Raw genomic sequence first — 25,341 nt, 5'->3', positions numbered from 1 at the left:
CCATGTGATCTTTAGTCGTGGCTGCGTCCTCTTAAAATTCACAGCTTACCCGCCTTAAGTAACGGAGGGATACCACCTCCCCAGCTCCATCAGTTTACCTCCACCAGCAGACAAGTAGAGACACAAATCTGTCACAAGCCACTCATACTAAAAATACTGACAACCCCAACGAGATACTCCTTTTTCCTGTTGGCACACTGGCATAGAGGACCAGCCATGAATCACATCAACAATTCAAAGAGGTTTAATAAATTACTAGGAAATCGGAAAGCTTTGGTCACTTAACTCCAACATTTCAAGAGCTAAACATACATAATAACCTGAAAAAAAGGCCCAATGTCTAGAAAAATAAGCAAGCAAATTTATATTAATTAGGAAAAATGACCCTCTGGAGGATGTTTGCTATGGCATTTCACTTTAAAGCACCTGGAAATGACTTTTTAGCGGAATACCATCATATTCTAAGCAATATGGATTAAATCACTTGCTTAGAGTATTAAATTTAATAACCCCCACTGAAAAAAAAAAAATAACACCCGGTAAAACAGGAAAATTGGTAACAGGCAGCTGGGTAACTTCAAAGTCAGATGTTGGTTCAAAGACACCTAAGGCCATTATAAAGGTAAAATTTTACAGTCCATCATTCTTGCATCTTGCCAAGAAGGTTGGAAGGAATTTTTCATGAACATAATTCCAAGATAACTCTCATAGTTGAATACTGTCAAGTCCTTTGACAGGACCAACAAATACATGTTTTTTGCAGATTTCTCAAGATAATAATTTAAAATTATACTAGTAACTTGACTGATTTCAAATTTTGAAGTTTAAAAATCACAATGCTAAGTTAATAAGTCAAAACACAGACCTAATGCTTGCTAGGAAGTTTTATCCCCCAAATATTTTCTACTCGTTCATATATCAAATCTCAATTATCCATAGGTCACAGAAAACATACCATGTGGAGATAATTCGCATTACTTGAACCCAAGGTAATATTTGACATTTTAACCCATTCTGTGTAAGGGCAGCCTCCTAAGGAAATAGAATTGCAGGTGTTTCAGAGATTTTAGGGATGTTCAGAAGTCCACTCTCACCAGCCCCCTCCTCTCACTTCAAATTCTACTGCCACAACATCCTTTTTGATTCCTGAGTGCATACTTGCTCCTCTCTCTCTCTGCACCCTTTGCAGAGCAGAGAAGAAGTAAATGAATCAACAGAAGCTGCTGCAGGAAGAAGTGTCATGAAAAGAAATGGAAACTAGTGGGCGCCTGGGTGGCTCAGTTGGTTAAGCGACTACCTTCAGCTCAGGTCATGATCCTGGAGTCCCAGGATGGAGTCCCGCATCGGGCTCCCTGCTCAGCAGGGAGTCTGCTTCTCCCTCTGACCCTCCCCCCTCTCATGCTCTCTCTCTCTCATTCTCTCTCTCAAATAAATAAATAAAATCTTTAAAAAAAGAAAAAGAAAAAAAATGGAAACTAGTAACGGGGAGGGGAGGGGAGGGGAGGGGAGGGGAAAGAGGAAAGGAAAGAAAAATCATGGCAGCACTTGGGCTAATCAGACCTGGTTTGCAGCCAGGTCTAGTCTCTGAATTTGCATGTTAATGAAGTACCAACTTATCTAAATATTTACTTTAGAACAGCATATTATATGTTAAATCTACTTTTCTACTTTTTAAAATTCTGTGAGATCAAATATAACTGACACCTCAGTTACCAGCTGCAGATCATCTGCCTCTTGAGCGCAGCTGACAATGGGAAAATACGCACTCTGTTACTCCCTGACCACCAAAAATTAATGGAATCAGCGGCGACAACTTCTATCTGTATCACTCTGCAAGTCCCCAGGACTTTCATATACTCTCCCTGGAAGACTGAACTCAGCTAAAATGGAAAACTGATGTTTTAGAGCAAATTTGGAGATTGTATTAGATTTTATTATAATCAAACTTCCAAAAAGCAGTTAATAAAAAAAAAAATTTTTTTTTAAAGGCAATATCAAGAATAACAAATGTAAAGTAAGTTCCTTCAAACGGCTCAGCAGTTCTCACAATACCCGCATTTTGGCCCAACAGGAAAACTATAGAAAGGTGCCATTTCTTGTTTAAATGCAGTACTGAAAGGGCACACAGAATTCAGTCAACTCCCAGTGGTCATTTCTGAGATTGTCATCAAAGCCTGAGTTCAGAGCAGCCGGCTGCAGGTCAGGGACAGTCGGCGGACGTGGATCTGCCGCCCAACGCTGAAACCCACCACGATCCCCGTCAACAGTGCAGGAAAGAGAAGGCAGCAGTCAGAGCTTCTTGTCTGCCTGGAAACGCGGTTTCTATTTCTTGTTGCTAGCGCTGCCCACTTGCTCATCTCCTAGTCAGTCCTCAGCCCACTGCAATTAGGGTATTAGGCTATCACTGCCGATCCCAATACCACGTTGGGTCATGCTGCCCCCTCTGTGGAGGGTGACACTCGCGACTCTCCCCTTCAGGGCTGTCCCTGGAGCAGGTGACCACATGTCTCCGAACCCCCACTGTCTAGATAAATAATAGGAGGTGAGGCAGGCCACAGGACCCAACGTGGCCAGTGCACTATGAAAGAGTCACAGGGGCTCGAGTCCTGAGAGCTAACACATGGTTCTCTCTGTCACAGCAACCAGCAACATTTCAGAGTGGCAATTCCCTAAATTAAGCTCTGCCAGTTGAGGTTCCATAGTAAAAACGACAGGAAGAATTCCTAAATGACCTTAGTGGACATATCCCAGGGATGATTGGGGGGGGGGGGGCAGAGCCCAAAGCAGCCTGCAATGAATATTTGCCTGAACAAGAAGCAAGTCTTTGATTAAGCCCAAGATTAGGAATTTTTTTAACCAAATCATAACCTAGCCTGTACTTGAACTCTTCCCTCCTCCTCCTAGCTCGTGAGACCACACCCTTCTGATTCTTTACTTGCCTTTCCCACTTTAGCAGCTGCTGCCCCACTACCCCTTCATCGGCTCCCCTCTCGGATGCTGTGCTAGGCAGCCTCTAAGATGGTTCCCACCTCCTAGGATTCAGGCTCCTTGTGCAATCCCCTCCCCTGGAGTGTGAGGCAGACCGAGTAAATCATTTCTAATGAATATGGCAAAGTGAAGTCACTTCTGATTCTGAGATTATGTTGTGAGAAGACTGGTAGCTTCCATCTTGCCCACCCTCCTGCTCACTCTGAGGGAAGCTACCACCTACCATGTTGTGAGAGGCTTGTTTAGAGGGACCCAAGTGGTGAGACACAAATGAGCTTCAACCAACAGCCGGCACGGAACCGAGACCTACCCAAAATCACTTGAGTGACCTTGGAAGTGTATTCTTTCCCAAGTCAATCCTTCAGATAAAGCCACAGCTGCAACCGACAATTTGACTATAGCCTTAAAAGATCTTGAAGCAGAGACTCCCAGGTAAGCTGCCCCTGGCATCCTGAACCACAGAAACTATGAGATAATATATGTTTATGGTTTTAAGGCACCATTTGGGACAATTTTGTTACACAGCAAAAGCTAACTAATGCAGATTCATGTGTTTCTCCCCTATTTTCCATTTGTAGGGCAATTCCGTTATTTTCCACAGTATTAACTTTTTTTATGTTATGTTAATCACCATACATTATATCATTAGTTTTTGATGTAGTGTTTCATGATTGTCTGCGTATAACACCCAGTGCTCCATTCAGTATGTGCCTTCTTTAACACCCATCACCAGGCTAACCCATCCCCCACCCCCCTCCCCTCTAGAACCCTCAGTTTATTTCTCAGAGTCCATAGTCTCTCATGGTTCGTCTCTCCCTCCGATATCCCCCCCTTCATTTTTCCCTTCCTGCTATCTTCTTCTTCTTTTTTTTTAACATATAATGTATTATTTGTTTCAGAGGTACAGGTCTGTGATTCAACAGTCTTACACAATTCACAGCGCTCACCATAGCACATACCCTCCCCAATGTCTATCATCCAGCCACCCCATCCCCCCCACACCCCACCACTCCAGCAACCCTCAGTTTGTTTCCTGAGATTAAGAATTCCTCATATCAGTGAGATCATATGAGCGAAGATGTCCATCAACAGATGAATGGATAAAGATGTGGTTTATATATACATGGAATATTATGTAGCCATCAAAAGGAATGAAATCTTGCCATTTGCAATGAGGTGGATGGAACTGGAGGGTATTATGCTGAGTGAAATAAGTCATGTATCATATGATTCCACAGTATTAACTTTATGCTGAGTGAAATAAGTCAATCAGAGAAAGACATGTATCATATGATTCCACAGTATTAACTTTATACTGATCACACTCCTGAATCTATCTGGAGCAGAGACTCTTCTCAAATGCCCACCAGATATTCTTGCCTAAAATGTCCAGACATCTCTTCAACCTCTCAACCAATACCTCTGCTTTCTGCTCCCTGTAATGCATATGTCAAATAGTGTTAAGACCTTTCATTTATCACCCAAGCCAATATCCTAAGAATCAGCCTTGACTTCCTCTCCTTATTCCCAACATTTAATTACCAAGCTTTACCAACTTGACTTCAGCTGGCCTCTGTCTACTTAGTCACTATAACCTCTCTAAACAGAAGACCTAACTATGTCCCTCTCCCACTTACAAGATTTCAAAAATCTAGGATACAAACCCCAAATCCCCAAGTCTGGAACCCAGAGCCCTTGAAGATGAGCCTGATCCTCTAGGCTCCCTCCACTTCACAAACAAGTAACATCTGTAGTCCTTGGAGCTCAGCTTGTTAAGTCATGCTGCTGCACCTGCTGCCCCTCCACCCTGATTCCTCTCCCTCGCACATCCACCTGTCCCAGGATGCAGTCAACTCCTACCCAGCCTTCAAAACTACTGGGGCACACTTCCTCCGTGAAGCCCTCCCTGATCACTTCACATTCCCAAGAGTAAATTATTCCTCTGTACTCACAAATGACTGCACTTAGCAGATTGTATTCTAGTTACTTTTTCATAAACCTGTCTCCCTCTTTTGAGCTTCTCATCTTCTGAGAACCTCCAGCATCTAGCCCAGAGCCCAGCCCATAGTAAGATATAACATATTGTACTAAGGAGAATTGTGTTATATCAGAACACCCCTCGGTGTCTAACTCAGAGATCTGAAAATCAAAAATGTAAAAACCACCTTCAGCATTGGTAGAAACCAGAAATTCCAACCCTGTGCTCAGGACCCCTCTGCCATCTCTTTTGCTATTGTCCCTAAGCTATAGTCCCATCTTCCCTGTCCCCTAGCCTCAGAGTTCTTCCATTTCATTCCATTTCATCCACATGCCAGAGCACAAAACAATCCTGAGGTTTCTATTAAGGAAAAAAAAAAAAGTATCCTATTTCACCTCACTCCATTTTCAGTAATTTTAAAACCTGCCCAAAGGTCCTACTTAAGACATGTTAACACACCTCATTTGAAGTATCTTTAACTAGCCAGTCTTTGCTCCTATTATCTATCTAGTTAGTCCTTTAATTTATTCATAATGGACAGATGTGACTATAGGCAGTGGTCCTCAAACCTGGCCACAAAGAATTCTGGAAACACACTCACTCCCCAGGTTCTACCCGCCTAGGAGGTGACCCCAATCATGTGTATGTGCAGGTGTTTCTGATGTATAGCAAGGATTAGAACCACTGCATTAGACAATCTCTCACTCAACTAAGTCATTGAATAACAAGGAAATACCCAGAGAAATCAACACTCTGGGCCACGATCTTACAGCTACTGACCAAACTGGAGTTTTTATTTGGATACCCCATACCACACTGCCTTCCCTACCGGGGTCTGTTGTGAGCTAAGAGTAGGAGCAAACCCAGGAGGAAGGCCCCTGCCTTCAAGGGGCTGCTTGCACAGGATCTATAAATTAGAAGTGAAGGAGCCTGTTAGAACATGCCTCTTCCATGAGCTGGAAGAATAAAGAAGTAGGAGCTCCTTTTCCTGTAAATCAGGAGTGGTCCTCGGGCTTCTTCTGGGAAGTTCCCACTGTGGGCTGGGAAGTTCTCAGCGAGGGCTAGCAAGTTTAGGCATTGTCTTGGCACAAAACCACACAACAGTGAGGAAGTATCCACTTTGGTGAGCAACCGGGCAGGCATCACTTAAAGGCCTTCTTTGAGCGACTCCCAGCCACACTTGAAGTGAGGACCCGTGGCCACCAGCCATGGCTAGCCACCCACCGCCGAACATCAGCTCTGAGGTTTCCCCTTCCCAGACAGGCACGCTGCCCTGGTTTATTTTACCCTTCCCTCGGGGCCACAGTCACCTTGCCATGGCCCTCGGCAAACCGTCGTTGGCAGACCAACAACAAACAACTCCAGATGGAGAAATGACAAACTATTCCAACAAACTTTGCAAAGGAAAAAAAAAAGATATTTCTGAGTTTGTTTTTTGTGGGCAGCTGGAAAAAAAATAAATAAATCTCCCAAATACCAACATCTCTCCAAAGAGGTTTCTTGCCAGGACCATGAGGACTGGTGCTAAGAATGTGAGTTTCCGGCAGAGAGAATGTGACACATCACTTAGTCAAAGGCAAGCCCAGCCCTGGCTGAGAATCTTTGTCAGAACTAGGTTATGCTCTCCCTGTAAGAAGTTTAAAATGAGGGCAATGGTGAAGTCACACCAATGAGTCATTTTCCCACATGCTATGCTCCCTTTCGACATGATCAATAGACCAAGTTCTCCAAGAGCTTCCTTTGGATTGTGGGCTGTATCCAACATGTGGGAGGAGGGTTTGACATTCTCAGTCAGAAGCGCTCTAACCACCCCCCAAAATAACCCAGATAAATTAAAATTGCACAGAAGAGTAATGACAATGGGCTTCTGTGGACAGGAAAGAGGAAACTGAGAGGCAAACACTGAAACTGCCCCGTGGTCACTCTTGATAGGTTTGTTCTGTGAGCAAAAAAACTGATCTGTCAGCAGAAGCCTGGGCCACGGGATCCTGGGTCTGGAAGCTTGAGAATAATCCCGACCCAGGACTTACAGACTGTGAGCATGTGTACACACACACATGCACACTCACCAGGGGTGTCAAAGGCACCAGGGTCACTGTTACCCGCCTCCTTTTCCCTCTTCTTCCCAGGGAAGCTTTAGGAAACAGCAGGAACTCTGGGGTAGGCAGCTCCGACTTGTCCAGGCCTTCAAGGAAATAACACCATCTTCCGCACCAAAAGGGATCACCCAGAGGGAAGGACAAGAATGGTTGCTGGATCTCTGACAGATTAGAGATGTATCTCCTTGAACAGAAGAAGAAAGAGAGGCAGACAGGGTGGGGGCCAAAGGAGTGGCAGGGAGGGATCCATGCACAGAGCGGGCAGGTTGTCCTCCTCCCCTTCTTCCTCCTTCTCCTCAGTCCAAGCTCTCAGAAACCAGGCCTCGAATGGGACATTCCTCAGGGTAGAAGGACACCTAACAGGTACAGGGAGAGGGAATCTCAAGCCTTGTTTTGTGCTCTGTCCTCTCCTAGACAACTTAATACTACATAAGAACAAGACTAAAGTTTAAGTGAGCTTCACATCTAGACAAAAGAACCTCAGCTTCACACAAAATTTCCCTTACCACTATTGGTTTTTTGACATTGATCTTTATCAGGACACAAAAGCATTCATTCCCTTAATATGAATACGGAATAAATAAACACATACAAATGAGAGGTTAGCAGAATTTTCCAGTTTTGGGCCACACAGGAAACGTTTTAGTCTTTGTGGGCCAAGAGGGAATATCAAGGACATTATAGGGATACTTAAAAAAAAAGCTTCCCACAAATTTTATACTGAAAAATTCAAAACATAATAAAATACAATTATTTGTAACACAAGTCTCCTAACGTGAAGAATGATATTGTATTTGGGAGATGACGAGCTGCTTATTTGGGGTTCAAAGTTAACATTCCCTATCATCAAAATCAATGGCAAATGTTTACCTATTAATACTGATCTGTAATGTGACTTTACGTATTTCATCTTTGAAATTTCTTTTCACACAGATATGTAACACTGATCCACGAGTATGATCTTAATTAACTATATTCAGCATTTAAGAAATTCTATTAGATTCTTCTCCTGATATTTTCCTTTTAGCACATCATATTGCAGATTCCAAGTGAAATTAGGTGGAAGCTTCTAATTTGCACAGTTAAATGGATTTTGACATAGGAAAATATCTTTTGTACTTGCACTGAGGTCTGAAAAGCACTGCTGGTATTTCGTTTGAGCTAAGAAAACTTAAGCACTACAAACTGGTTTGAGAACAGAGATCTCATTTCTTATTTTAACTTGACAACCTAGGAAGTACATAAAGCAGCTTGACATTGCTAGTGATTAAAACAATGTCAGTTATCTAAACAACTACTTCAGTATTAAGTTTCACATTATAAGCATTGTTTTGAGTTGTAGTTTTATGTTAGCTCATTATCAAGTCTGCAACAAAAGCTAACTTCCAAAAGCTAATTTCAGTGTTCAGTGTTAGTGGCTGAAGGCAGTTCTTCCTGTTCAGAAGAATTTTCATCTTGGCCCTAAATTTTAAAAATTCACAGAACACACACACAGTTTTACCAGTGCTAAGCTCTCCAAGTGCTGTGTGGTCGGGCAAATCAGGATATTCAGCTTCTACCCCTGACAAAAATTCACAGAAGCCACTGACTTAAGAGAAGTCTACCATTGGCACCACTTGTGTTCAATAACAGAAGACAAATTCAAGTATCTCCAAAGTACCTGATGATAAAAACAATAATCATAGATTTCCAACACCCTATATTTTCACAAGCTCTGTAAATTTATCCAAGTACACCTTTTTCTGATCTACACTTTTTTTTTTAATGATTTTATGTGTAAGTAATCTCCATACCCAACATGGGGCTCGAACTCACAACCCCGAGATCGAGAGTCACATGTTCTACTGACTGAGCCAGCCAGGCACCCCTGAGCCACACATTTTTATCACCTGTCATAAACCATCTTGAATTCAGTACAGTCTGAAGTAGAAACTATGTTTTGTTTCCTTGAGAATATTGTCTCCTGTATGTAGCTGTTCTGTACGGACCGTTCATAGACACTAACTTTCTCCATCACTTCAACTCTACATTCATCCAAGTAAACAACAACTGAGCAGAGTTCGTATCTGTGGACTCATCAAGAACCAAGGAAAACCGTTTGCCTTGTTGTCTGCTGACATCAAGCCCAAGCTCAACTCCTAGACAACACTAAAAGTATGAACAACTTTGTTTTCCCTTAACATATTTCTTCAACTGCTACAATGAAACATGACTTCATTAACTCACCACCAGTAACTAGCTTTTCTGACTGGGCTAACAAGCCACTTGAAAACTTACTTTGGTTGCAGCCTCACTTAATTTTAGGGGTCAGGGAGAGAAACTCTACCATAATGAGATATTTGGCCTTAAATTCTCATTTCTCACTGCTGCTTTCCTGTGAGTAGGGCACATTGGGTTGAGTGCTTGGTCTGCTGACCGCACGGTCTCATCACATAATAAACACAGTGCTTTGCCATCTCCTTGAATAACAAAGGGATATTGTGGCTGTAAAGAGATACACAGGGCACTCAAAACACTTGTCAAGTTACACCTGCATCATGATTTGTAGCATACCAAACAGCAGCTCGATACAGCCTCTGTCACGACGCCTCAGCCTTGCTGTTGTACTGAGAAAGCAGCTGTAGATACTATGTAAACAAATGAGCAGGGGTGTGTTCCAATAAAACTTGACTTATGGCACTGAAATTTGAATTTCATACAATCACATTATGTGTCACCGATTATTCTTTTGATTTGTTTTAGTCATTCAAAAATGTAAAAAACCTTCTTAGCTCTTGGGCCAAACAAAGGCAGCTGGAGGGGCGCCTGGGTGGCTCAGTCGTTAAGCGTCTGCCTCTGCCTTCAGCTCAGGTCATGATCCCGGGGTCCTGGGATCGAGCCCCGCATCGGGCTCCCTGCTCAGCGGGAAGCCTGCTTCTCCCTCTCCCACTCCCCCTGCTTGTGTTCTCTTTCTTGCTGTGTCTCTCTCTGTCAAATAAATAAAATAAAAATAAAAAGGCAGCTGGCCATTGACTGTCAACCTCTGATTTACATGAGATTTGGTTCCATCGGCACAGTGACACCACCCACTATCAGAGTCTTAACTTTTCCCTTTGAGGAAGTAGTCAGAAAGTGGAATGCCACTGGGTCTATGAAGGAGGAAAAGGGAGGTCAACAGAGAATGAAGAAAAGAGGAATTAGAGATGCCACAGATAAGCCTTGCCCATTTCATAGTTTTGCCTAGGTCAAGTCCATTTACCTTCAGAGAAGACTCAGATGACAAATTTCCTGATGTCTGATTACAGGTATGATTACTATTATGGTAACCACCACAATCTATGGACTGACAACTGATGTCCCAGGTAATGACCTTGGAGCTTTACATTTAATCTTCTCTGTAACATGAAATAGATAGGTATTATTCCTCAGTCAGAAAACTGAAGTTCAAACACATTAAGTGATTGCCCATCAGTCCTACTACTGGTAAAGAGCAGAGCAAGAATTTGAACTCGTCTGTCTGATCCGTAACCACTACTCTAAACAGTTCATTAATTTTTAATAGCAGTCTGTATGCCAACATACCATTCCAACTGCCACCTAGCCCAGTATTTCCCCAACACTTACTTATTACAGGGTGTTTAGACCTTTGGGAAGTAGACAGACACTGCTACCATATTTTACCATATTTTACTAAAGGTAAAAAGTAGACAGGTGAACTGACTTCCCTCAAGTGACATACAGTTAGCAGTACAACTAAAAAGAATAGAATTAACAATTAGAGCTCTAATTCATTTTTTAATTTCCTGTTCTTTTGCTCTCCCTCAAAAGCATGTTGAATGCTGGCAACATAAAAACTTTGGTCATTTTGTAATGTATAAATATTGAATTACTGTGTTGTATACCTGAAACTAAGTGTATGGCAATTATTCAATTAAAAATTTTCAAAATTTTAGAACTTTTTGTACACCCTATAAGTCAAATCACATTCCCCATATAGCTGATTAAGTTTCAGAAGCCATTCTTGAGGTTAAAATATAAAGACTTTATAAATATTTAGTTGCTGAATTCATGACTAAAGCATCTACCAAGTTCCCAACACTATAATGGGCACTGAACAACACACAGGGCATAAAAATCAATCCATACGTTATTTGGGAGGACAAAATTAGCATAAGTGAGAGCCATCATACCAGTGTTGTCTAGTGAAAGAAACACAAGATAGCTAACCTCTGCCTTTTTCTAGAACAGTGATAGTCTCTCATTCTGTAATTAAGTAACTGCAATTGACTATGTATGTATTAGATATATAGCTGTTAAATCATTCCATAGTGTTTAGAAAAGAGAAAGATTAATGGTTGTAGGGAGAGTGAACAGGTTGAGGAAGTATATAACAGAAGAGGGATTTGATCTATATCTTGAAAAAGAGGTAGGGTTTGGAGAAGCAGAAGGGACACAACATGCCAGGGAAGAGAACTGCCTCAAGAAAAATCAAAGAGTCGAAGTCAGCATCAAGATCACTGATGAGAATACAAGAAATGAGGCTAGATAAACAAGGCAGGACTAAGGAAGGTATCAGAGAACCCTAAACTCAAGACTACAGAACTAAGTCCCCAGGGAGTAGTGAAGTGATATTTCAAAACAAGGTCTGGGAAACTATTAGATTAAGCATCTGTATAAAAGATAAAATTTAAAGGGTAGAATCAGGAAAACCAGAAGGGAAAAAAAAAAAAAAAAGCCCTACAGTGGTAGTCAGAAGGAGAAACACTGTCTGCTGTGTTTCTACAGGTCTTGTACCAGCATCTGGATAATCTTTTCAAGGATGTCTGGAAAGCACACGGCCTTGAACAACAGAGATAGCGTCTCCATCTGGAGCAAAAAAGATTTGTTTGCTGCCCAGGAAAATGAACAGGTCTCTCTGGGGCAAACGTAAGGCAAAATCTGTCAGCAGCTTCTTGTTGAGAATGGAGTGTCCTAAGCTCAGGGTTCCCCACCTATGACACCAACCCACTAAGTCAGTAGCTCTATGGGACTTAGGAGCTATGGGAATGAAAATGAACATGAAGTTTGTGCTGCCTGCTGTACCATGACTAATAAAGTCCTTTGTCTCTAAGAATTCTTGTATCTTCTGTCAGCATCCACAAAACTGTGGGAGGCTGAACTTTTAGTTTGCAATCAGGAAAACAGCTCAAACTCTTCACAGTTCTTGAAATGTGACTTACTAGACTGAGGTCTGAATTTCACAAATTTGCAGGATACAAGGTCACCCAATATAAATCAAACATATTTGAATACATTAGCAAACCATCAGAAAATTTACATAGCATCAGAAAGCATACAATACCTAGGGACACATTTACCAAAAGGTATTTTTTTTTTTAAGATTTATTTATTTGAAAGACAGAGAGAGAGAGTGTGCAAGCATGTGCATGAGTGGGGCGGGGAGAAGGGAGGTGGAGGGGCAGGGGAAAAGGGAGAGAAATCCTCAAGCAGACTCCCCATTGAGCACAGAGCCCAACAGGGGGCTGGATCCTAGCACCCTGAGATCATGACCTGAGCCAAAAATCAAGAGCCAGATGCTCAACTGAGCTATCCAGCCACCCCCAAAAGGTATTTTTGAACATCTATACTGAAAAATACAAAAATGTAAATAAATGTGGAGATATACCATGTTCATAGATTTGAAGAATGAATACTGTTAAGATGTCATATATCCCAAATTTGATCTATAGCAGCAGTTTCCAAATTCTTTTTCTCAGGACTCCTTGACACTCTTAAAAATAATGGGGGAACCAAAAAACTTTAATTTATATGGATATATTAAATATACCATGAGAAATTTAAAACAATTATTTTGCAACTCGTTTAAAATTAATACTCATTTAACATTAACAATTTTTTATGAAAATTCTTTCTAAAAGAGTAAAATTGAAAATATTGGCATTGTTTTTACATTTTTGCAAATATCTTTCATATTTAACATAATAAAAGACAGCTGGATTTTCCTACCTGCTTCTGCATTCAGTCTACTACAAGATCACACATTATGTAGCCTCTGAAAGACTATTGTACACTCTGAAGAAATTGAGAGTGTGAAAGCAAGTAATGTCTTAGTATTATTATAAAAATAGTTTCATCTGGTAAACACCAAGAATTCTAGCTTCAATACAAAGCAAATCATAGTCCCACTGTAACTCCTATTTTGCTTAAAAAAAAAGTAGTAAGCTGATCCTATAATTTATATGGAAATACAAAGGTCCTACAAATATCAAACATCAAAAAGCAATGTTGAAAATGAAGAAGAAAATGGGTGACTCAGTCGGTTAAGCATCTGCCTTCAGCTCAAGTCCGGGATAGAGCCCCATGTCGGGCTCCCTGCTCAGTTGGGGGTCTGCTTCTCCCTCTCCCTCTGCTGCTCCACCCCACTTGTGTTTGCTCTCTCTTGCTCACTCTCTCTCTCAAATAAATAAATAAAATCTTAAAAAAAAAAATGAAGAACAAAATTGGGAGACTTACACAACTGTGTTTGATGGCCTACTTCTGAAGCTACAGTGTTCAAGACAGTGTGGTTCTAGCTTAAGGATCAGCAAACAGATCAATAAAATAGACTAGAAACTACCAAATAGACTCATACAGACATAGTTGATTGATTTTTGACAGCAGGCACCCCAAAGGAGGGAAAAAACTTTTCAACAAATGATGCTGGAACAACTGGGTATTAGTATGGGAAAAAAAATGAACCTGGATCTTACCTCATGCTACACACAAATATTAACTCTACATTAACCATGTTAAAACTATAATGCTTCTCAAGAAATCACAGGAAAGTATATAATTTGGGAATAGGCAAAGATTTCTTAAATGGCACAGAAATCAACCATGTAAAAACAGACAAATTAGACCTCAAAATCACTATCTTCTGCTCATCACCACACAGTAAGAAAATTAATAGGCTAGCCACAGACTGGGAGAAAAAAATGCATGGTGTGTGTGACAAAACAGACTGGTATCCAGAATAAAGAATTCCAACTCAGAGAAAAAACAATTAGTAAGTGTGCAAAAGATTGAACAGACCTTTCACAAGGAAAAACATACAGATGGCCAAAGTGTACATTAAAAGCCATTCACCATCATTAGTCATCAGGCAAATGCAAATTAAAAACATAATGAGATACCACTACACACTGAGAAAAATTAATACTAAAACAACTGACAATACCATATGTTGGTGTATATATGAAGCAAACAGAACTCTCATTCTTTCTCTGCGGGAGAGTTAAAATAGTAAAACCACTTTGGAAAAAGATCGTAACAGTTTCTTATAAAACTAAGCATACGCCTACCTTCCAACACAGAAATCCCACTCCTAGGTATTTACCCAACAGAATTGAAAGCATATGTCCACAAAAGGACTAACACAATGATGTTCACAGCAGCTTTATTCAGAATAGACCCAAACTAGAAACATCCTAAGTATTCATCAACAGATGAATGGCTAAACAAATTGTGGTTTATTGATACAATGGAATACTACGCAACAATAAAAAGGCAGATGGCAATATGAGTGAATTTCCAAAAAAGTACCATGAATAAAAGAAGGCATACATAAGAGCGCACACTGTATAAACTCATTTATATGAAGTTTGCAAACAGGGAAAACTAATTATGGTGAAAATATCAGAATAGTCAAGGTCTCTCAGACAGAGGGTAGGACTGAGTGGGAAAAGGCTGACAGAAGTCTTAGGTAGGGTTAAGTTCTCTATCTCAATCAAATTTGGGTTCCATGAGTGTAGCTATTTCTCAAAATTCAAAGGGTACACATGTAAAAATTGTTCATTTCAGTGCATGTACACTGGATACAAAAAAATCTATAAGCAAATATGGACCTCTAGTTAATAATATGCATGCTGAAGTGTTTATAGTTAAAATGTAACATTAATAATAATGATAATCTACATCTCAGTCTGAAAACAATCAAGTAGATGAAATAGATCTATGAACACACAGTGCAGTACCATGAGATGCTCAGTTAAGAAAATGAAATCTTTCATAAATATAGACTAAATTATATTCCATAACCACTTTGATCACTTTATCCCTCCATTATCCCCCTAAGTGAAAGGAACATGCCCCACTAACACCAGTTTCTCCATCTCAGGACCAGGCAAAACACCCTTATTAAGTCCTATGATCTGATGTGATATAATCAAGTACAAGGCTAGGGCTACTTTTGTTCAGATGTCTACAAGAGCCATTTCAGAAAACATTTTAAATAACGTCATTTTTAATTTAAAAAAAAAAAGCTACCAAACAATTCCAATAGCTATAAAGCCTGAGTCTTAAAAGAATACAAATGTGGTGCTTTTCGTTTCAAAACCAGAAGCCTCTCTGACTCCCTCATTTTCTTTTGAATATGAATATAATCCATTGTCTCTGATCGATTTGCTTTTAAAGACCATAAATATTTTAATTTTAGCCATCATAAATGTATTTCTGCAAAAAAAAACAAAAAACAAAAAAACCTAGAATTTTAAATTCAGTGCAACCAATGGCATTTAAAAGCCACCTCCCCACCCCAGCCCGCTCCTACCCATGCAGTGCATGCATGCGCCCCTTAAGATGATTTACACACAACCCAAATTAATTATCGGCAAAATAATCATGCCATTATGCCTTGGATTTAAATGGTTCCCAGTAACCATCAAAAATAAAATGTGACTAAAATCCATAGAAACCTACTCTGTATGCAAATAATTTCCTCCAGTTATTAGAATTAAGTACCTGTGTATGTTTCAGGACTCCAGTAAGTTTTCAAGGGGGAAAATTAAACAAGAAAGGATCCCTAGTACATGGTCATCTCTTCTCAGCCCACTTCTAACACCATTTCGGAATCCTAAATTCTCATCCCATCATGCACCGGCACACAGACTTTAAATAATCCCGGGGGTCAGCAGTTGACGAGCATAAGGGTGAAGTACGTGGGAGTAAAATGGAGTCTGCTGTCTAAAATAGGCCTATGTGTACAGTCCAAAGTCAGCTTGCAAGAGAGGAGCTAAGAATTTCTGACGCTGCCTGAACCAACAACATCTAGAGACCTTGGCTCTCTTATTCCAAACATCTCTTGCCTGTTTTATTTGTTTTTAAGAATGGAGTGAAAGGCCACCAGAAGCCTAGAAATAGCCTGTCTTCATATTTGCACGAGATGTACCTGAAGTCTAGAAGGCGTTTCTCTGTTCTTTTAGGGAGGTGTCCAACGGATTCTCTAAAGCTCCCACTCCTTCCCTCTGTCTCAGTGGAAAAGCTTTTATGTTCCAAATTTAACGCTGCAGAGTTAGTTTCAGAAGCCCACTATAATTATATACTGAAAGGAACATACTCTCCCTCTTGCAGTCATCTTAGGATTTCTCAGATAGCCTGTGTTCAGTACATGAATACCAATACTGAACACTCTTCCACCTTTACAGGCCCAGACTTCCCAACCACACAAGCCTGTCCAGTCCAAAGGCTAAGCGCGAGAGCATGTGGCTCAGCTGCTTTCGTCCTATAGAAGTTCTCCGTTTTGTATGTAGATTTTTTGGCTCAGCCATTACCCTGGGCACCATGGTCCTAGCAAGTCTGAACCCAAGAAAAGGAGTCCCTTTAAGGTGTTTGAAATTAGATCCCAAGGCTCCCTGAAGTTTCCATGTTCATTCTGTTGATTTATGGGTCTCATTAGTGGGGAAGGCTGGAATAGTCCTCTTCTTTTCTCTGCTAGTGGGTTCAAAGCACTGTACGCTTGGTTACCCAAGTACATTAAAACTAATTTAAATCATCATCTTAAGCACCAGTGTGCTCAACAAACCAGAAAAGACGCTGGAATCCAAAATGTATGGTCACATTTTATACTTAACAGGACACAAAGTAGCAAATCCATCAACACAATGGTATAGCTTTTTATGGGCATAGGCAAAACACTTCTTAAATGTTGTACTACCTAATGCTGCCTTTTAAAAAATGAAATTCACGGGGTGCCTGGGGGTGGCTCAGTCATTAAGCATCTGCCTTCAGTTCAGGTCATGATCCCGGGGTCCTGGGATCGAGCCCCGCATCGGGCTCCCTGCTCAGCAGGAAGCCTGCTTCTCCCTCTCCCACTCCCCCTGCTTGTGTTCCCTCTCTCGCTGTGTCTCTCTCTGTCAAATAAATAAAATCTTTAAAACAAATTTTTTAAAAAATGAAATTCACATCATCCTTCCCCTTCTGTAAGGCCAAGTTAATTAAGGGTAATCACTTGTAAGGATAACATCAAGTGGCAGTGAATGTATACGGCTGTGAAAATAAGATAAACACCTACATTTGTATAAACCACAGGTAAAGTTAACAAGCTGGTACCACTCATTTTCTATCCTCTCCTTGTAGCACTGTCATTTCAATGCATGCACGCCATGTCACTTTCTGAGCATAAAAGGAAATGCTTTTTATCCTGCTACCTTTATACTAAAGCTCACAGTCTCAAAATAAAATAGGAGCAATTGAATTAGTACCAGTTAAACAGAACTTCTGACATCAAAGTACATCCAAAAAACCTGAAACATTGGTTTTCTGTGCTGAAAACCTTACCCAAATATGAAATTCAATAGTTTTTAATGTGCTCTTGATACAAGCTATCAACTTCAAATACAAATGTCACCTATGCAAAATTCATCCTCTAGCATATTTATCATTTGTAGCAACTATGATTCTGTTATCTGCAAAATGTTCCAGAGTATTCATTTTTATAAAAGAAAAAAGAACAAGAGGAAGACTAACTGTGTTGATTCAGTGGAAAGAACTAGGCTTATAAGTTACTGAAACTGAATGTTAGAACTGGCTTTGTATAATGGCAAATCACTTAAATTTTGGAAGCTTTCATTCCTCATTTATAAAATATAAGAGGTAGGGTGGTTACTTTTAATTTCCTCTAAGGCCCTAAGAATCTATTATCAATGGTCTTTTGCAGGAATGTATCTCTTTGAGATAGCTTTTAATGATAATTATATTACTACATGCTTATTACTTTCATAAACATTGGCAAATTTCTATATATTTCCTTATAAATGGTTATTACTGGCCTACAAAGATCATAAAATGCTTCTCATGTACAGTTACCACTTTGAGGAAGTGGAGAAGTCCCAATTTATCCAAGCTAAAGTAACTGGAAACATTCCTAGATTTCTTCTTACTCAAGAGTCAACCAGAAAGAGCTCTCAATGGCCAAAGGTGGAATAACTTGAACGAAATAAGTATTTTGGCTAAAATAATATAAATAAGGGACTGAATAATTAAATGGGGGGAAGGGACAAGTACTCCTTACAAAAGAGTTCCAAATAAAATACAAAGATAGCCCCCCATATACACCCCAGAGGTAGAGCTTAATTCCCCGCCCCTTGTGTGTGAATGGTACTTAGTGACTTGCAAGAAAGAATGGAACAGAAGTAATTTCCCAGTAGAAAAATGTGGGAGACACAACCTTAGCAAGTGGTGAAGATTATCACCAGTAAAATCATGTTCCTATCATATACCTACTCATTTGAGGTGGTGAGAAAGGAACTTCACTGTTGCAGTATTTTTCTCCCAAACCCATTACCCCAGTCCCATCACGAAAAAACACTGATTAAACCCAAGTTGAGTGACATACTACAAAATACTTTCAGAAGTGTCAGGGTTTATAAAAAACAAGAAAAGAACGAAAAACTGTAACAGATTATAGGGTTTCTTAAGGAGACAAGACAACCGAGTGCAAAGTGGTATCCTAGACTGGACGTGGAACAGAAAAAGGGCATCAGTGGAAAAACTGGTGAAATCTGAATAAAATCTATAGCTTAGTTAACAGCAGTATACCAGTGTTAATTTCTCAGTTGTGACAAATTTGCCAAGATTGAATAAGATGTTAACGTTAAGAAAAACTCTTAGCGAGTATGTTAAAATTAATTCAAATCATCATCTGAAGCACCACTGTGAAAGGTATATGGGAAGTCCCCGTATTATCCTTGCAATTTTTCTGTAAATCTAAAGTTATTCCAAAATAAAGCTGTATAATATTAATAAATCACATACTTGAGTCAAATTTACTACATGGTGACTCATACTCCATCTTAACTCACTGAAATAAAATATGCCGATACTTCAAGGAATTTTGAAATATACTGAATAAACATTTGAGCACCTTGTGGATATTCCCAGAAGAAAAATCATTTTAAGAGATTCAGAATTTTTAACTGTTTCTGTGGTAACTCATGATTTTGGGGAATTATAAAGAAAATCTTCTCGTTTTCCATAAAAGAAATGCCCCCTTCCCCTGTGCAAGAGGTATCTGCTAGGCACTTGGATGTCGCCCCCCACCCCCCACCAACTCCAAGCCCAAACTATAAAGGAGAGGACTGAGAAAAGAATACAGGAGAGAGTAATCAAGTCAGTCACACTGTAGGGAACTGGGTCTTTCTGAAAGTCAAGCAAGGGAAGGTAGTCCAATTGAACCTCTTGTAGAATTTGGGATTCCCCAGCACACAGAGAGACTGGTGATTGTTCCCCAGTCGGGCATCTGCTTACCCAGTGCACTGGGGGATCTGCACCCCTACCCGTATGCCTGTCAGAACAGGAGAGAAGAAAACAAGCAACTGGGCAGAATAGAGCCGAAGACTCTAGGGCAAACAGCCTGCAGTCCCATCAGTGTGGGCCAAAGCAGAGTGACCTTCCCACGAGTCAAGGGGATGTCACAGAAACAAAGTGGAGCAGTGACAACATATTGTGTTTGCCAGTGTTTTTTTTTTTCCCCCTTCCCAGGCCCATAGAGGGATTCGATTTCCCAGCCTACCTTGAATTTAAGTTAGGACCACTAAATTCTCCCCATGGGAATCTGAGTGACAGGCAAGCAATTGTAGGTATATTTGAAAAAAAAACCATCATCCAAAAAAAAAGAGTGGGCATGAATCTCCAAGAGCTCTCTCTTTCTCCCTCCCTCCCTCTCCCCGCGCTCTCTCCCTCTCTCCTGTACTCAGAGGTGAAAGTGAAGAACCTCAAGATGAGGAGTTACAAAATGGAATCCACTGGGCCTTTGATTCCCTACTGGAGAAGAGCTGGTGTACATGTGCCTCACTGGACTGTGACATAAATACATTCAGTTATTGAAATTGTTTTCACAGCATAACTTAGTTTATCCCTAAAGATAATTAAGGATTAAGTCCTAACTGAAAACTAAAGAGAGCTTGAGGTTTCTGGCGAGTATCCTACCAAAAGTGGTTGTCCATTGACATCACCAATGGACACCCGTCTCTTATGCTCATCCCTCCTCCCTGCCCCAGCAGCAAAAGAGTACACGATGTACCAGTTCCTCCGTCCAGTCCCTCTAGCCCAACTATAAGGGGGAAAAGGTGGAGGGGTAGTAAACTCAATAGGAGATTGGCATTTCAAAAGGGAAAGCAACCCCAAAATCACGGAATCCAAGATAACAGATTTTAACAAAGCCATATTCTAAAATAACACTTAGGAGGAAAAACATTTATTATTAATATCTCTTCAATAAACTAATTTCCCTTAGCATCTCAGTTTCTGTTTTGTCCTACACCTTGGTCTTTCTCTTCTAGACAGCCTAAGTTTATTGTGAAAAATATTTGCCAAATAGTAAATCAGGTTCTTGACTATCTCACATAATATTAGACATTAACTATTTGGGATTTTTTTAAACTCATTCTCCCAGATTTCAATAAAAAGGGCTTTGTCTGTTTTCCCCCCAAATTTTCCCATTCACTCTTGGAGAGACAATGTTTAAATATGTTTAAAGAACCTACTTTAGGGGGGCGCCTGGGTGGCTCAGTTGGTTAAGCGACTGCCTTCGGCTCAGGTCATGATCCTGGAGTCCTGGGATCGAGTCCCGCATCGGGCTCCCTGCTCAGCAGGGGGTCTGCTTCTCCCTCTGCCCTCTTCCCTCTCATGCTGTCTGTCTCTCATTCTCTCTCTCTCTCAAATAAATAAATAAAATCTTTAAAAAAAAAAAAAAAAAAGAACCTACTTTAGGGCGCCTGGGTGGCTCAGTTGGTTAAGCGACTGCCTTCGGCTCAGGTCATGATCCCAGGGTTCTGGGATCGAGCCCTACATCGGGCTCCCCCAGCTGTGCGGGGAGCCTGCTTCTCCCTCTCCCTCTGCTGCTCCCCCTGCTTGTGCTCTCTCTCTGTCAAATAAATAAACAAAATCTTTAAAAATAAAGACCCTAATTTAACCGTAGCTAAGTACAAACATTCAAATTGGTTCACACAGTGAACATTAGCAAAGGCCTCTTTCAAAGAAGCAGCATCACTAAAAATTTTTCACCTTAAGTTTTCCCAACACGTGCATGTATTTGCTATCAGCAAATTTTGGAATAAGAGCTCATGCGTATTTCCCATATCAATGGTCCGATAACACAGCCCTCCACCGCACCCCCAGAATGCTGCAGTTTCGTGGCTCTTGGCAGAAAAGCACTTGCAAGTCCTCACCAGCCTGTCCACCTGACGCACAGGCAGAAGACCAGGCTACAGCCCTAAAAAGCACTTGAGTAAAACCGGACCGAGACTTGCAAAGCTAACCCTGAGCTTTGTACACACATACGTTTAAAATCCAAACAGCTTACGCAAACCACGGATCACTGTTCTAGTAAAACTTGAGAAGAGACTGTAGCCTTCAAAAAGGAAATGAAAATATGTGCCTAACTCCTCGGGTTCGACATTTCCTGAGGAGAGCCGACAGGCTTCTAGGACTGAGAGGGTTGTAAGCCTCAGAGACGGAGCGAGATGAGGGAGCAGCCATCACTGCCTTTTGGTCAGGAGGCCAACACCCCCAGGCCCTGCTGCATGCCACGCACAGGCCAGGGCTGCGGACCCCCTGGAGCTCCGCGCATGCCACACAGCTTGGCAACACAAGCCCTGGGAACCCAGGAGCAGCCCGGCAGGCAACCGAGTCATCACAGAGCCCAAGCTCCGAATGGTACAAATATTTCACAGGCCCGTCTGGAGAAGTCCCCATCGTGGCCAGGGCCGGACCCCCCCCAGTTTGCACGGGGCAGCTACCTGACTGCGTCTCCATTCTCAGTTCTCACTCGGCAACTCTGCAGAGCGCTCTGCGGTTTGTAAGAGCACTTCGTATGGCATTCCCCGCGCCTTCCCTCAGACTTGACCGTAACACCACGACCAACGACCACGTTCACGTTCTGGGCCCTAGTGTTCTTTCCAAGTCTAGGGCCTTCCCCCCACTCCCCCAGCCCTGAGCTCTTCCACACCACCCTGTGCACATGCAGGTGACAGAGACATCTGCATGAACTTACATGTAGAGTAACCTCTCTTCATCGAGTCACTGTCAAAAGGTAAAAAGTAGTAACTCTGTCTTTCTCTGCCTGGAAAAAAAAAATTGAGATTCCAGAAACTGTACACAAGGCACCTGATGGCTGGCTACCAAAAGTGTTCAAATCAGTTAACTATTATGTATTCTTTACAAATACACAGGACTCTGGGGTGCCTGGGTAGCTCAGTCGGTTGAGCATCCAACTCTTGGTTTCAGCTCAGGTCACAATCTCAGGGTCATGCAATCGAGCCCTGAGTTGGGCTCTGCGCTTGGCAGGGAGTCTGCTTGGGATTCTTTCTCTCTCTGCCCCTCCCCCAACTCGCACAAGCATGCATGCGCACACGCTCTCTCTCTCTCAAATAAATGAATAAATCTCTTTTCTAAAAAAAAAAAACAAACATACAGGACTCCAGCTTTTTAAAAATGGGGGTAGAAGGGGCATCTGGCTGGCTCAGTCAGTAGAGCATTAAACTCTTCATCTCAGGGTTGTGATTTCAAGCCGCACGTTAGGCATAGAGCTTACTTTAAAAAAAAAAAAAAAAAAAAGGTGGGGAGGAGAAGATCCTTAAGCCAGCCAGTCCCCCAAACCCACAAGCTAGATGATCTCCAGGTTTCTTCTAACTTTGCTGTAACATTTCTGAATGATGTTCTAAAGCCGCACCAGCACTAGCTAATGAGCACTCAAAACATGGCTAATCCCAACCGAGGTGTTGTAAGTATCAACTGGTTTTAAAAACTTAGCGTGGGAGGAAAAAAAAATCATGATGAGATGATATTTTGGATATCTGGAGTTAAATAATGTTATTGAATAATTTCATCTGCTTTACCTTTTAATATAGCTACCAGAAAATTTTAAATTACACATGTGGCTCACATTATATTGCTATTGGGCAGTGCTGTTCTAAAGACAGAATTCAGGATCAAAACCATTGCTGCCAAGAGATGGAAACCAAAACAGGCCAGGCAGAACCTCTGCAAGACATTTCCTCCCGTCCTCCGGCGTGCCAGGTCCTCACCAGCAGGACAGGACACAGTCCTGCCTCCTTCGGGACAACCCCACCCTCCCCACAGCCTAGCCCAGGCAGTGCCTTCCAACCTGCAAATGAGCAGGGTCCCCCCCACCTCAATCCTCCAGAAGGCTGCTAGGTCTTCTTCCTTCTCTGCCACTGGTGCCCCCACTCCAGGGCAGAAGAGACTCAAATCCCTGCAACATCCCCCGATCCCTCAGAGACCAGGATGATTTTGTAAGAAAGTTCCCAGCAGCTTTCCTTCTGTTGACCAATGGCCTCCCAACGTTTAGAGTCATGTTCCGTATCAAGGGAGGGGGAAAAAAGACAACTTTAGTCAAACCCCCAATACACACGTTCTACTGCATTAACACATACATTTAAAACATACTCAAACACATCATTTTAGAAGGCTGAGATAAAGATGAAATTAAGAATTCCAAAACGAATTCTGCTTTTTTAATTTTTTTTTGAGATTTTTATTTATTTATTTGACAGACAGAGACAGCAAGAGAGGGAACACAAGCAGGGAGAGCGGGAGAGGGAGAAGCAGGCTTCCCGCGGAGCAGGGAGCCCGATGAAGGGCTCGATCCCAGGACCCTGGGATCATGACCTGAGCAGAAGGCAGACACCTAATGACTGAGCCACCCAGGCGCCCCTGAATTCTGCTTTTCTTAATCCCTTTTCTTTTCACTAAAAACATTTCTTTCAGTGACTCTACCACCGAATGTGCTTTGTTATTTTTCTAAATCTTGGTTTAACACTTTGTCGTGGAATCAGACCTTGGAAACGCCCTAAGTATAGTGTATTTCAATATTTAGCTTCAGTATCTGCTCTAGCTTAAAAATGACACCTGACACAGACACGAAGATCCAAATAGCAGAACTGTTCTTAAAGTCTTAATTCTCCAGTTTCAGTCTCCTACACTAATTACTCAAAGGTTTCCTTACTAAAATTAGCAACTTTCCATTTTCCCTGTCAGTCAGTTGGTCTTGCAAACTAATTGTAAAATGTTCCATTTTGACAAAAATCGTCACTGGGTTTGAAACCCTTTGTTTGCCAAGATTTTTAAATTTTCAAATATTAAAAAAAGAGTTTACAGAACATCCAACTACTGTTTTCCGCAATGAAAACTCATTTAACAATCGAAGCATGTCCATACTTATTTTACAGATGTTCAACTTTGTAGCACAAGATGGTTAAAAGAAAAAGCTCACTTTCTTATTAACTTATCACCTTTACTTTGAAAGCAGATTATGTGTACTAGTTTTTAAAATATCTGTGGGGTAATGATACCACAGCCGAGTATCATTTAAAAGGCCAAAAGTTTTGAAATGCCTGCCTTTGCAAGAAAAATTCCTAATCCACATGCAACAACTCCTTTAGGTAATTTGCTCCCATGAGCTTCTGCAGCAGCAGAGATTATAAGGATCACTCCCCATGCCATTATGATGTGCTGTAAGATTTTTTGGCTACTTGAGATGCTGTAATCTGTCAACCTACCTAATCCAGAGTCAGCCTCCCTTGTCAGCCGAATGCACACTCTTCCCCCCAGAATGCCTTGGGGCTCCAAGCTCCGCTCCCAACCTTTGTGTACAGAAGGCACCAGGGGGCAATCTGTAGCTTGACTATTAGTAAAGCTGACAATTCCTGTCTTCAGACAGAAGTAAATATAAGCAGAATGTCTACTGTTTTCTTGCATCCCAGTGGAATGTCGTACACGGGTCTGGAGAGTGAGCACCTTACTCTAGAAAGTGCTGCCGTCGACATCCACGTACCAGGTCAAGATTTTCACTGTTACAACCACTTCGAACCCGGTTCACTTGTCTTCTTCTACTAGTGGAACCAACAATACTGTTCTCCTCCAAGAGGAATCTGGAGGATCGGTACTGCTTTCCAAAATCTTTTCCTGGTTCTGGCTCTGTCGTTCCTGCTAGCACTTGGCTTATACTCTAAGGAATGGGTT

At 41.4% G+C, this 25,341-nt stretch overlaps 1 protein-coding gene across 8 annotated transcripts in view; it reads right to left on the bottom strand.

The window, feature by feature from the left end:
- The window catches only part of LTBP1 (latent transforming growth factor beta binding protein 1), a 395,639-nt gene that overhangs the window by 293,592 nt on the left and 76,706 nt on the right, over positions 1-25,341 (bottom strand). The gene's annotated exons all lie outside the window — the stretch shown is intronic.

The sequence above is a fragment of the Mirounga angustirostris genome, unplaced genomic scaffold, assembly GCF_029215605.1.
Source record: "Mirounga angustirostris isolate CCGP_5_RB_7025 unplaced genomic scaffold, mMirAng1.0.hap1 SCAF_10, whole genome shotgun sequence".
NCBI classification, from domain to species: domain Eukaryota; kingdom Metazoa; phylum Chordata; class Mammalia; order Carnivora; family Phocidae; genus Mirounga; species Mirounga angustirostris.
The sequence above is the reverse complement of the archived record's forward strand: the minus strand, read 5'-3'. Positions and strand labels throughout refer to the sequence as shown.